This window comes from Sciurus vulgaris (genome assembly GCF_902686455.1).
Source record: "Sciurus vulgaris genome assembly, chromosome: 4".
In the NCBI taxonomy this organism is placed as follows: domain Eukaryota; kingdom Metazoa; phylum Chordata; class Mammalia; order Rodentia; family Sciuridae; genus Sciurus; species Sciurus vulgaris.
In genome coordinates, this window is record NC_136464.1 from 158,639,765 (window position 1) to 158,653,974 (window position 14,210).

Here is a 14,210-nt window from a genome sequence, read left to right on the forward strand (position 1 = left end):
TGTAATGACAGCTAAGTGTGGAGCAGTAGTACATGATTCATTTCAAAATGAATCACAGACAGCAGTGCTATATGAATTGAAAATAAAAGACGATGCCTTCATTTTGGGATGGGCAGGAAAACATTAAGACTTACTAGAAACTGGATGTCAAAGAATGGACAGGGTTTGTATTGGCAGAGAAACATGGAGAGAACATTCTGGAAGTGGCAATGATGGGCACTGAACCACAGAGGTCGGAAAGCCTGTCAGGCCACTTTGCTCATTTTCTGTGCTCACTACCTGCCTGCCTCTTTCTGTTACTGATGAAGGAAACAGTACAGTATGTCCTTCTTTGGGAAAAGAGTCAATGTTTTTGATAAAACCAGATAGGCCAGAACTAAAATAAATGGCTCCAAAATAAGTGCATAAAAATAACAGAACCACTGGCTGCCCTTAAAGTTGCCTTAATTATAGCCACCGGTTGCTTAGTGTAAGAAATAGGCACATTTGGAGCAAAGAAAACAGCCCTAACTTCAGAATGACTTGGCAAATAGTGCCTGTAATATCCGCTCACAAGTTAACTTCCTATCACCACCTCTAACCAGCAACCAGCACAGGCTAGGCGTGGATTTGGTAGAAAGCCAAGTCAATCACAATTCTGAGGTATCCAGTGATTCCCAGACTCATGGCGGTTCTCAGACTTTTAGGTGCATACAAAGCACTGGAGGAACTTGTTAAAATGCACCTTTAAAAAAATTTTTTTTTATTAGAACTGGTGTGGGACCTGGGATAATCAGCTAAATTTTGATTATTTATAGAAGTCTCCCTCGCCACTAGAATGGAAGCTCCAGGAGGGCTGGTATTTTTGGTTATTTGTTCATTGATGTACCCCAGACACCTAGAACAGACTCTGGACATGTGGATCATTCAGTCCTTGAGTCAAGTTAGCAAATGGCATTACCCACAAATCCTCAATCTAAGCAGGGGTGAGGATACCACAATTCTGATTTTGAGGAGTTAGTCTTGCTCAAGGGCTTAGTCCTGACTGAGAAACATCGGAAGCAGGAACAGAGGTGCTCTGCTGGTCAGAGGTTTATGCAGACCATGGAAGAGTTGCCGTCTTCCCCATGAGGCTCAGCTTGCTTTGGGCTCCAAGCTTCATTCACATGCCGCACACTAACAGGCTTCAGGGCTGATGTGGCATAGATTTAGCCCACCACCTGGCATTGTGGGATTTTTTTTTTTTCCTGCCCACCAGCTGGGATGCTCTCTGGGTTACTCATGGCTAACCCATCTTAGTGAGTCTTCATCCAAATTCTACTTTCTCTAAAATCCTGTGTAGTTTGGCTTAATAGCTGAATTCCATATTACCTTGGTTGTTGCCCTTCTAAGCAAAGTTAAAAGAAATAGACTGATTTGGTCACTAGCTCTAGATCTCTCTCTCTCTCTCTCTCTCTCTCTCTCTCTCTCTCTCTCTCACACACACACACACACACACACAAACTTTTTCTCTGCACAGAAAACCAAATGTGCCTGCACCATTATTACATAGCAATCATTTTTCCCTATTTGATTTACAAAGCCAACATTGAGGACCATACATCAAGTTTCTATATATGCAAGATTGTGTTCTGTTTGGTTTTTTTTGGAGGGGGATGGAGAAGCCGTTTCTATACCTGCACTAATACTACTCTGAATAAAATAGTATAGCTTTAAAATAAGTTTTGATATCTGATAGAGAAAATTTCACCATATCTATCTTCAATGTCCTAGGAATTTGTTGTGATTTGGTGTTTTCCATAAGAATTGTAGAATCAGCTTGTAAAATTCTACTCTCTCACATACCCACATAAAGTCTCCTTGGAGTTTGGAATTTTGTTGAGTTTTAAAATCAACTGGGTAAAGACTGGCATATCTCTTTTTATTTTCAACTTAGTTTGTGTTCTTCAGTAATATTTGGTCAATCTCCACATAAGGACTTCAATATCTTTTAGATTTACTGCCAAGTACCTTTTTGCTCTTGTTATTGTGAATGAGATCGCCATGATGCCCCATTACTTAATGCTCATTTGCTGCTGCCAGAGTCCATATGTTTGTGGGTTGATCTTGTATCTGGGGGTCTCAGTACACAGCTTCCCCAAGGCTTAGATGCTCCCCACCCCCAGATTCTTTAAAGAGGTGCAGGAATCAGGGTATCTTCTGAGATCCACCTGTCTGATCCTTCAGGCAAGATTTTTTTTTGTACTAATTGCTTTTGAGCCGTCGTTCTCAGGTGAGGCTGGCTCGAAGAAGGAAAAGACATCAATCACTTGTGCTCCCATTACACCATTTAAGATTTCATGCAATTAGTCTTGTTTTCAGACTAGAAAGTGAAAGTGATAAAGTATCTTTGCCCAAGTTAGTAAGTGGTGTTCTCTCAAACCCAAGCCTTTCTGACCTTGAAGCCAATGCTGTAATCATTTTCTACACAGTTCCTTCCAAATACAGCTTCCCCAGTAAGAAACTGAGCCCAGGAGTCACCAGTGTGAACAGAGGATTGTAACCACTCGACCACCAGAGCAGTGCCACCATTTACGGAGAGACCCAGGCCAGAACCTGGGGAATCCATGTTTCACCTCAACTCAGTAATCAAGCACTGGGTCCCGTGGAGTCTGGTTTCCAGGCAGCTGTGGCACCCAGGCTCTCCTGGGGGTCTCGCCACCAGCGCCCCCGAGCGACTGCTGACAGCCTTCCTGCATTTCCCACCTCCTCCCTGGCCCAGGATCTCACTGCAGGGTGATCTTCTGCTAAGAAAACCTATCTTATTTCTCCTGTGCTTTAAAAAAATCTCCCGGGCCTTCTGCCGCCAATGAGAATAAAATTCACCTATCTTTTTTTAATTTCTAGGAAAATAAATGCAAACTAAAATTTGGCATTTTATTCACTGTTAATGTACAATTGGTGGCATTAAGTATATTAATGCAAGTTGTACAACCATCACCACCAATCTCCAGACCCTTTCCACCTGCACAAACTGGAACTCTGTACCCACTGATAAGATAAAAATTCTGAGACATCCTAAACTTAATTATGACAGGGGCCAGAGGAAGGAAGGAAGGGAAGAGAGATGGGGCGTAAGGTAACAAGCTATGACAGGAACAAAAGACCCTTTTACGTTTCTGAATGTGCGTCAAAAATCCCATCACTATCCCCTAGGTGCCTGCTTATACCCAACCCACCCAGAAGCAAATACTTCTGCTGGACTGCCCTCCATCCCAAAGTTTCCCCACTGTGCATAATCCCATCTCTTATTGACAGTCAATGTAGGTTCCATATAAACAATTTAGAACTTCCTGTCCCAATTTTTCATTTTTTAAAAATGCTCTTATTCTGGTCCAGTGGACGTATTTCTAGCTCTGCTGCTAGTAATTGGGGGTACTTGAGTACTTGATCCTTTTCTGCCTGGCAAACATTATGGCTTAATAAACCCTTTTATTTTAGAAATCCCTCAGAGTTATGGTTTAACATCATTGAACGATAAATCTCCTGCTCCTCCCTAGCCCAGGCCCCTGGCAACCACCCTTCCACTTTTCGAATCTCTGACTCTGACCTCTAAATACCACATATGAGTGACATTATACAATTTTTGTGATTTAGTGATTGGCTTATTTCACTTATGGTAGTGTCCTCAAGATTCAGCTCTAGGGCTGGAGTTGTGGCTCAGTGGTAGAGCACTTGCCTTTCATGCATGAGGTCCTGGGTTTGATCCTCAGCACCACATAAGAATAAAATAAAGGTACTGTGCTCACCTGCAACTAAAACAAATTAAAAAGAAAAAAAGATTCAGTTCTATTGTAGCATGTGTCTGAATTTCTTTCTTTTTTAAGGCTGAATACTATTCCATTGCATGGTTATACCACATTTTGCTTATACATGCACCTGGTCATGGACATTTGACTTATTTCCACATTGACTACTTTGGAAAATGCTGCTATTGTATTAATTTTTAAAATGTTCTTATTGTCTGTCTTGCTTCAACTGAATGTAAACTCCAATAGGATAGAGACTGTTTATATAGAACAATGCCTGGCTTCTGGAAGGAGAAAATGAGCCAGGTACACTATTATAAGCCAAGTGTAACATTACAAATTAAGCAGTTCTACTTGATGGATGTACCTTATTTGATCACATTATCATTGCAGATTTTTTGCAAAAAACTAGGATACAATCATTATGTGAAGCTTTATCTTTTTAAATTATGTTCGTATTACTTAAATATCATTTATTATTACATTGTCTTGGTGCAAGATTGGGATCTACAGAATACTTGTGAATATACATTAATGTGGTAATAATGATTATGTGGTAAAATACAATAAGAAAATTTAATGAATCCTTTCCCTTCTAGGTCAACAGCATCCCTTAGCTAGATGACTGCAGAAAATGGCCCCATCTGATCGCCTTGGCTCTAGTTTGGCTTTTTTTTTTTTTTTTTTTTTTTTTGGTACCAGGAATAATTGAACTCAGGGGCACTCAACCACTGAGCCACATCCCCAACCCCCTTTTTTTTAAAAAAAAAATTATTTAGAGACAGGGTCTTACTGAGTTGCTTAGCACCTTGCTGTTGCTGAGGCTGGCTTTGATCCTCCTGCCTCAGCCTCCCGAGTCACTGGAATTAGAGGCATGTGCCACTGCGCCTGGCTAGTTTTACAATTTTTGAACCCATTTCTCCTAACAGGACAAGAGTGATTTTTTAAAAACATAATGGTGATGAGAACACTCTTGTCCTTAAAAATCTTCCATGGCTCCCTGTTGTTCTTATCGTCAAGGGGTCCCAAGGGAGGAGTTCCAAGAAGGGTAGAACACCCACCCCAGGGTGGGGGGGGGGCTCTTCTACCTACTCGGTTTTGACTCTAGGCCAGCTCCGTGTCATTCATCATGCGCTTCTTCAGACCCTTGAATGTGGCATGATGGCTCATGGACTTCTGCAGCTTCTGTTCCTTGCCCTCCCTGGACCTGTCCCTATTTGTCCTTTAGATTTCTATTTGGACATCGCATATGAGAGAGACATAGCCTAACATTCTCATTGCTCTTCCTTTGTACATGCCTTGTTTACAGGAATTGCCTGGGCTTGTGTCTTTGATCTCCTTAGACCTAAACTCCACGAGGAAGGGTCTATGTCTCTTTTGCTCACCACTGAACCTCACTATCTGTTGTGCTAAAACAGATGCCGGTAATATTATAGGTTAGATGATAGTGGATCAGAGAATATCAACCTAATATTCATATGCAACCTACGTGTTCATACAGAGCCTGTTAAATAAATGTGGTCCATGTGAAATCTTTGTAAAACATTTTTAACCTAATTATACCTAAATGCTCTAAATTACAGGTCAAATGGAGCATCACCATCTGTCCTTCGTGGTACTGTGAAACTAACTGCCAGCAGGTGCCCACCCAGGTAGGCGGGGATCAATTAGTAATTCTGACTGAAGCTTTATGTAATTAATTTCTTGATTTTAAGCCATTTGAGTTTAATGCCAATGTCATCTACATCATGAAACTGGGGGAACTACAAAAATAACTGAAAGAAAAAAGACTTCTGGGAGACTTTTTCCTTGGTACAGCCCAAATCTTGGAGAACTGGACCAGTTATGCAAATATTAGGATGAAATGATCCAACTTGGGCAGAGTTGTTTGATCCTAACTTCAATCAGCGATGTTAAGAATCTGCCAGCAGATCAAAGGGATTGGAGAGGCAAAACAGATCAATGTGTCCACCTGAACCAGAGGAAGGACCTGAGTCATGTGGCCACCTGCACACCCAAACTGATGCTCCTGAGGCTTATCATCAAAAAGAGGGTACAGGGAGACACAGTGGTTTATGTCACCATTTTATGATGATTTTGTGTTGAGATTTGGGGATCATACCACTTTGGAACCCAAAAGCCCCCTCTATCATATTAAGCACAGAATTTAATCTGTACACTAACAGAGTAAAGAAAATGTTGATATTTACACTGATGCTTATTACCTCTTACAATGCTTATTATTAATGATGTTTAACACCTGAATCATAATGAAAAACTTAACCTTCAAAATTGGTTAAGTTAGTTGTAGTATATACAGTTTATATAGCACCAGTCTGATTTGGCTTTGCAAAATGATGCTGTAGATCCATGACTGGGACATGCATATTCAGACGTTTGTTAAAATTCAAATTCCAGAAGTAAATCTCTAAAGGTTCTGAACCTGCAGATAGAGGCTGGGGCCCAGGAATCTGCATTTTAGCAAGCATCCCACAGGGGTATTTTTATGTAGCAAGTTTGTTGACAGGAATCATTGTATGGCGGTCAATACTTCTTAACAAAGAAATGTGCAGACTACTAAATGAAAAACACAGGCTAGAAAATTGTGTAGTAGAATCTAACGTAAAAGATAGCGAGGTAGGTAGAACGATAGACTGATTCAGAGATGTACAGAGAAACACCTCAAAGGACAGGCTAGTGCTGATGAGAAACTGTAGTGGGACTATGGTCTTTTTCAAAACATTTTTTTGTTTATTTGCATTTCCTAAATTAACAGGAAGATAATTTTAATTAAAAATATTTATTGGCTTCTTAATGTGCATTAAGCATTAGGACTATTAGAATCAGGTCATGATTCTACCTTGAGAACTTCAGTCCCTAGAGGGAGATGACATTCCCAGAGTAATAGGCACAGGGAGGCAGGCGCTGTGGCATCCACCTGGATGAAGTGCCTTGGGCACATGCAACCTGAGCATCTAGCTCTTCCTGGCGGGGCGCAGCTGCAGGGCTGGGCATTACACCAGCACGCACTCACCTGGCCAGGACAGTGGTGAAAGGCCCAGGACCGGTCATATCAGGGATGAGGAATGACATGACACGTTAAAGATAGTCAGTTTTTTGTTCGTTGTTGTTTCTGGTAAAATTACCACTACTACCATAAACAAAATACACCCTAAACCAAAGCCAAAAGAAAAACCCAAGCTCAAATGAACTGCAGCATTTAAAACAAAGAAATAACATCAAACCCAGACATTCCCAATTTTGGATCGGGACCTCCCCGTGGAGAGGTGAGACAGCATTTGGTGTATTGCTGTGCTGGCATTTCTGCCTGCTGTCCCTTTCTGGCCATGCAATTATATTCAATCATCTGTCCTCTGCGTAACTAAAACCTACCCATGTTTCAAGCATAACTCATTCTTCCATTTAACTCTACAATGCTGTATTAACTCCACCTTTAACACACAATATTTTTTCTGATACACATTTGCAAAATCTCATGTGTTTGGCATGTGCTACTTACCTCTTCGATTATTTAAGTTGTCATATGAATTCTTTGTCTCTTCATGTTTATTGCCAGGTCATTAACCTTGGATGGCTCAAAAGATAATTTTAGGGACATAAATAGTAGGTACTTATTACATACTTTTAGGTAAATTATGTTGGACAAAAATACTGTTGAAACTATTTTTCAATAGTGTAACACTGAAAAATAAAACCTGATTAAACTACAGTGACTGTTTATAAAGAAACACCAGTGTACCTTTCTAACTAACCATCAGTTTTTCAAGCCCTACTGCTTTATTCTGATGCACTCATGTTTCATTTTAATAGTCGGCATATACAGATCAAATGACCAAATACTATGTTTCTAAAAGTAAATTTGGAAATCATTTATTTCTTTAATATCGAGCAGACTAGAACTACTAAACATTTTAACACACATAATTATTTCTTTGAAAAGGGCAAAGATACTACCCTGAAAGAATAAAAGACGATGTCTAGCAGGAGACCATCGTTAGAATTCCTTTTTTTAAATTCTTCATGGGAAGAAAAGATTTACTTCTGAGATAAAAATAATGATGATAATGTTCATAATGATGAACAGTGACAAGTGTCTGAGGCTTATATCAAGCTGCATTGTAAAACTTCAAATGAGGGTGTTCAAGACGAGGCAGTGCATTATTTTTTTAAAAAGCTTTATTTAATTGTTTAACGGCAGAGTGCAGGAAAGCAGAGGCTCACTGTGACATTACTCTAGCGCCCTCTGGTGTCCTACTGGTAGCATGCCTTTTTGAGCTTATTTGCGAGTCTATAGCTATTTGCAAAGTGGCACTTTGGGAAACCACCAGTGGGTCTGGAGGGGAATGTCTCATCAAAGAAAACCAAATATGTGACTCTCACAGCATCTTAGTCAGAGGATATGCTAGTGGTATCTCTACACAAGGGCTCCGGGAACAGAGAGGGCATTAGACTTATGAAAGCCGCACAGGTGAATGGAGTTGGTAAAGTTGAGGGCTCCAAAGAAAATCTCTGGAATCCTATTTAATGCTTGTTTTGTGGGAAATGTCCAGGGGAAACCACAGGTGTGATTTGATAAGAACAGAATGTTTAGTGGAGATCTGCCATTACTAACCTTGGTTTATTAAAAAGAAAGATGGATAAAGGAAATGAGTGAAGATTTATTACCAAGTGTCATTAGCCCTGTTCTGTGAATCAGAAATGTGAATATGCATTTAAAATACACAGATTTACATCTGACTTCAAATATTTGAGTCGAAGAAATTTGAGATATTAAAATAATAACTGAAATTCAGTCAATATTCTAAGATAATGGATTAAAATGTGAATTATAACTAGGCAAAACAAAAGACACAACCAAAAAGAAACAAATCCACTCTAATGCACAATGAGTACAAATATCTGAAGGAAATAGACATAAATGTTAATAGGCTTTGTATTAAAGTAGTGGAATCATGTGATTTTGTTCTTCTATAATTTCCCTTTTTCCTTTTTCTTTTAGGGGTGGACTTTGTTCTGTTTCCAAACCCTCCCAGTTGGTAACATCACAAATCTAACTTTTTATTTCTGATAACTTCACCTCTGCCCTTCGACTCTTTGTTGTCCAATCCTAAACCCCAAGAGCCAGAGGCAGTTGTCCCCATTTCTGGCTTCTGCTCCCCTGTCTTTTTCACTGTCACAGCTGAGAAATCCATGATTTATGTAATCCAGCTCATCTGCTTAGCAACAGGAAGGGCGGGGCCCAAACAGAGGGAAACCACACAGTAGCCTTGTGAAGTGAGAGAGGAAGATGGGGAACCGGCCAGAGGTCGTATGACTTGGTTGTGAGGGGGCTGAAGAAAAAGATAAGATTATTTTCAATATGGACTCCCAAAAGGATAAATCAAAACAAGAAATGTTCTATATTCTTCTCAAAGCTCTGTAACTGTATAGGAGTGCCACAAGATTAGAATGCCATAAATAGTGCTTCAATGACAAAAATAAAAAGTTCCTAACCCCCAAGCTCTAAATGGGTCAGTGGCTTGGTCTCAGTCCCCTCCTTAGGGAAAGGGTGTGGCTGAGAGTGAGAGGAACTGCACACAGGAGCCGCGGCCACACAGGTGACAGCCCGGGGCCAGGTTGACTCCGACTGAGAATGGATCCCACCTCTGGGCCTGGCCGGGTTTTAAATTTCATCTAGCGTCATTAAAATGCAGGGAAGAATGGGATAAAATGGGGTCACCCGCTGGAGGAGATCTTTACAACTGTAAGCTTTCTGAACGTACTTGGAGTTCATGGCTGCAATCTTATCACAGGAACCAGGGAGGCCCCGGTAGGGGAAAGGGCACCAGGATTCTGTCACCAAGGTGCTTACCTTCTGTGCATCTAATCAGAAAGGATCAGATGTGCACTCCATGGTGCTTCCTCCTTATGGAGGTCTGGGTCACAAATGCAGAAAAAGAGGTCTCCAAGGAGCTGAATCAGCCGAATGACAGTAAGTTTGGGTTTTATTTTCTTGATTAGTCCTTAGGAATTTAGCTAGATCAGCCAAGACTTTGCTATGAAATAAAACAAAACAAAATCGAGAGTCATCACTTCCCATTAAGAGATCTCCCTGTGGCTGGTAAGCTTTGTTCATTTGTTTTCTGAGCACCTACTCTGAGCACTGTTCTAAGCACTGGCTTACTGTGGTGAATAAGACGAATTATACTGTAGTTTGCGTGCACACACATGCAGACCAAGAAGTAAAAATTAACAAATAAGAAAATGTCAGGAAGTAAAAGTAATGCATGGAGAATTAGACCACAGTGACTGTCGGAGAGTGACTACTTTAGATGAGGTGACGAGGAAGAGACATAGGCTGAGGCAAGAATGTTCCAGAAGGATCCAGCCATGTGCAAACTGGGGGTAAGAGCTCTCAGCCCAGAAACAGCATGTGCACAGGCTCTTTGGTAGAATCATGCTTGAAGTGTTAGAGAAATAAAATATAAACTGGTATGGCTGGAGTGTAAAAAGAATAGTGATACACAGTGATATTGGAGAAGTAGGCAGGAGCTGATGATGAGGGGCTTTGTTAGCCAGGCCAGAGTCTGGATTTCATGGCAAGTGAGATGAGATGCCTGTGGGGAATTATAAATGGAGGAAGAAGGGAATGACACACTCTTATTTATGATTTTAAAATGTCACTATGGCTGCTGGGTAGAGAAGTGACTGAAGAATACCAGACTGAAAGTGAGGTGACAAAATTGGGGAACCATTGCCACAGGGAGGATTGGAGACAATGGTGACTTGGACTGGAGTGTCAATAATAGAAATAGAAAAAAGTAAATGGATTGGGATCTGGTTTTGGAGGCAGGTTGGTCTATCCTATCAACTGGATGTGGTGGGTGAAAGTCAGAAAATAATCAAAGATAAGCCTTAGATGTCTTGTCTTGGTGTTGGATAATGGTGCTGCCCACTGAAATGGGAAAACTGGGTGTTATGGATGTGGGGTGTCCCTCAAAAGTTCACATTGAGACAATGCAGGAAGGTTCAGAGGAGAAATGATTGGGTTGTAGGAGTCTTAACCCAATAGTGAATTAACTGAAGTGGTAGGGTGTGGCTGAAGGGGGTGGGAATTGGGGTGTGCCTTTGGGTATATATTTTGTATCTGGAGAGTGGAGTCTCTCTCTGCTTCCTGATGATGCAAAATGCTTCCCTCTGCCACATTCTTCCGCCATGATATTCAGCCTCACCTTGAGCCCCAGGAATGGAGCCAGACTTCTAAAATGGACTAAGAACTCTGAAGCTGTGAGCCCTCAACTGACTTTTCCTCCTTTAAAATTGTTCTGGTCAGATCTTATAGTCACAGTAGCGAAACAGCTGACTAAAACAGTGGGGGAGGAACTGGTAGAAAATTGGTTTTTGTTGATCATGTTAAGACTGACATGGCTCTAACGTCTCTACGCAGAGGCATTTAGAAAATGAGTTGAATAGTTTAGGAGCTATCAGGATCAGAGCAATGGATTTGGATATGTGAGCATATAGTGTTGGAGAGTGTAACTAATGAAGAGGAAAGGACATGGTTTTTGAAAAAGCATCTTGGGGCACTCAGCATTGAGTGTTTGGGTAAGGGAGGAGCAGCCAACAAAGAAGATGGACCAGTGAAATGTGTGGAGGTTGGGATAGGATGGCATCCAGAGAACAAGGGGAGAAAGTGCGGAGGTCGCATGGTTAGCTCCTACCAGGTGTCTTGGTAAGGTATGAAAAGAAGGGACCTTGGCAACATTGCCAGATGAACAGAGGAGGGACTCTTCTAAAACAGAACAACAGGAAATCTAGTCAAGCACCATGAATAACCCATGGTACTTTATTAATCTCTTTGCTCAGTTCTATGAAGTCTATCTTTCACTACTTACAGATCATGTCTTATTTCTATAACCAAACCACCTAAATAGACACTTAAATATTTCTAGCCTTCTAATACATACATTGAAAGCTGGCTCAATCAAAAGTCTGATTGTTGCCTTCTTTCCTACTTTGTCTTATTCAACATCAAGGGCATTAAAAAGAGGTAAAATTAAACATCAATGCATTAAAAAGAGGTAAAATTAAAATCCAGTAACTGGTACCCTTTGTAGAAAACATTTTTTCCTGATAAGAAATTTAAAACCATTAGTTAAAAGACAAGTTGAGGGCTGGGGAGATAGCTCAGTTGGTAGAGTGCTTGCCTCGCAAGCACAAGGCCCTGGGTTCAATCCCCAGCACCGCAAAAAAAAAAAAAAGAGTGATTTTTTTTTTTCTCTGCATTTTGGTGATTCAAATGATAACTATTCTCCTTTCAGTACAGAAAAATAGGATAGACTCTGTGTAGACTTGCAATTGAATCTTGGTGTCTCCAAGGCATTTGTGTCCCACACAAGAATTCTTATTCTTTCTATTTTTATTTAGACAATTGTCATTGGAGGTTGGACTATTTCCACATTCAAAGCCAGGGAAAATTCCATTTCGTGGAGCCACTGACTTGAGATGCTGGTGGTGGCTCCTTTCTTCTCTTTGAATACAGGAAGACATCCCCTCTGAGTTAGTCCAGTCGTGAGCTGCTGTAGTTACTATGACCACTTAAAATGCCCTGCTGCATCTACCTTACCAAATGCCTAATTTAGTGTTAATCAGCAGCAACGTCTTGGCCGTATTTAGTGGTAAGAGAAACAACACTTCCATTTACGTTAGTTGATATTCACTCAGAGCTGCCAAATTTGTGCAGGAACATAAGAAAGAGTTGAAAATCCAGTTTGAGATGGAAAAAAATAAGTTAGTTAATAGACCTGTTTTTAGAGAAAATGACAAAAAATTAAGCACTAAGAAATGGATCAGGAGATTTTCCAATGTTTTTCTTTATGGCTCTGGAGAGCCTTTAAAAAAAGATCACACTTCTTTTGGAAGCTTCTTTTAAAAGCAGCCTTTACTTCTTATAATATTTTCAAATCACAGCCCTCAGTAAGTGTAGTGTAAAATCAGGCATATCCTGCATTTCCTCAACTGACATCTTCTAATACCAGAAATTCCATATAACTGATCCTCATAACAAAGGCCTGAAGCAACAGAAGTCTCAACAACAAAAATAACAATACCTCACGTTTACATGGAGCTTCACGTTTTAAAAAAATTTCCACGCACACTTTTCACTGGATACTCAAATTCACTTTATGAGGGATTGTAGATTTCAACCTACAGATGGAAAGGCTGAGACTTAGCAAGGCTGAATGGTGCTCCTGGGTGCACACAATGCCACAGAAAGTGCTGGGATTCAGAGCCAGACCTCCTGACTTGACTGCTTCCTCCTCCACGGCACAGCACTGTGACTTCAAGACAGACCATGCAAAAGGTTTCATGCTATATTTATTTTATTCTATCCTTGTTATTGGGCAGACCAGAGGTCTGAGGATCCGAGGTACAGCTCTCTATTCGTTCAGGGTGTGACCCTCGGAGGCAGCTTATTGTGTGCCTTCCAGCTCACACAATTGTGCTAACCAGATCCCATTGCTGCTCAGAGCATTCTATTGCTCAGTGTGACAGAACTGCATGCTCTGTTTCACTGTGTTTTGGGACACAGTCATTTCACTCACAGTGAGTAATGCAATCTAGTGTGGCTTTAAAGTGAAGATTATTAAATTATTAATTTGAATGCTCTTTGGGAAAGTACAGACATCTTGGAGCTTACCCTGTGTTTCCCACTAGACTCTGAGCCTCTGAAAGTCTTCACTTTCTAATTCCCTATTCAGCTACCAAGCATCGAGTAAGGATTTAATGCACACCTAGGAACCTAGAGATAATTATAAAACCACAATTCAGATTTGGATCATGAAGCATTTATAAAATGAAATTACTCTTTTAATCTACATATTATTCAGAATAATTTTATTCTTTATATTAATCCACCAAAGTGAAATAACTGAAACACAATAGAAAGCTGAATTGGTATAACAGCGTGTAAGGCATTGAGTCCAAGTACAAATCAGTGAACAAATATTTGGTCCACTCCTGGTTAACTCTGTGATGAGGAAGATGGGAAGATAAGTGCTCTCCCGGGGTTCCCTCTTGTTTAGTTTTCCCAGTGATGAGAGTCGGTGCATTTGTGATTTTCTAACTGCTTCACATGCATGTACCTGTAAAATAAAATTGGGAATTTCTCAAGGGCAAGGGTCTCTTTTTATGAGGCCCTAAACTGAAAGCAACGAATTTGATTTTTCCATGTAGTGGACAGAAAAATCATTCTGCTTAACTTACACTGAAATGTGAGATGAGATCCCTTCTTCCGATAGCGGAGAATAGCGTCCTTGAAGATAGATAGGCAAGTGCTTGTAGGCAGAGAGATGCTGACGTGGGGGGCAGTTGGCATGTGATTAAGGGCGAGGTGCATTAGTGTAAAATGCTGTCCTATTTGTGATTCTGCTCAAACTAACA

At 40.6% G+C, this 14,210-nt stretch overlaps 1 long non-coding RNA gene across 1 annotated transcript in view; it reads right to left on the reverse strand.

Annotated features, from left to right (window-relative positions):
- The window catches only part of LOC306659597, a 108,100-nt gene that overhangs the window by 76,016 nt on the left and 17,874 nt on the right, over window positions 1-14,210 (reverse strand). The window lies entirely within an intron of this gene.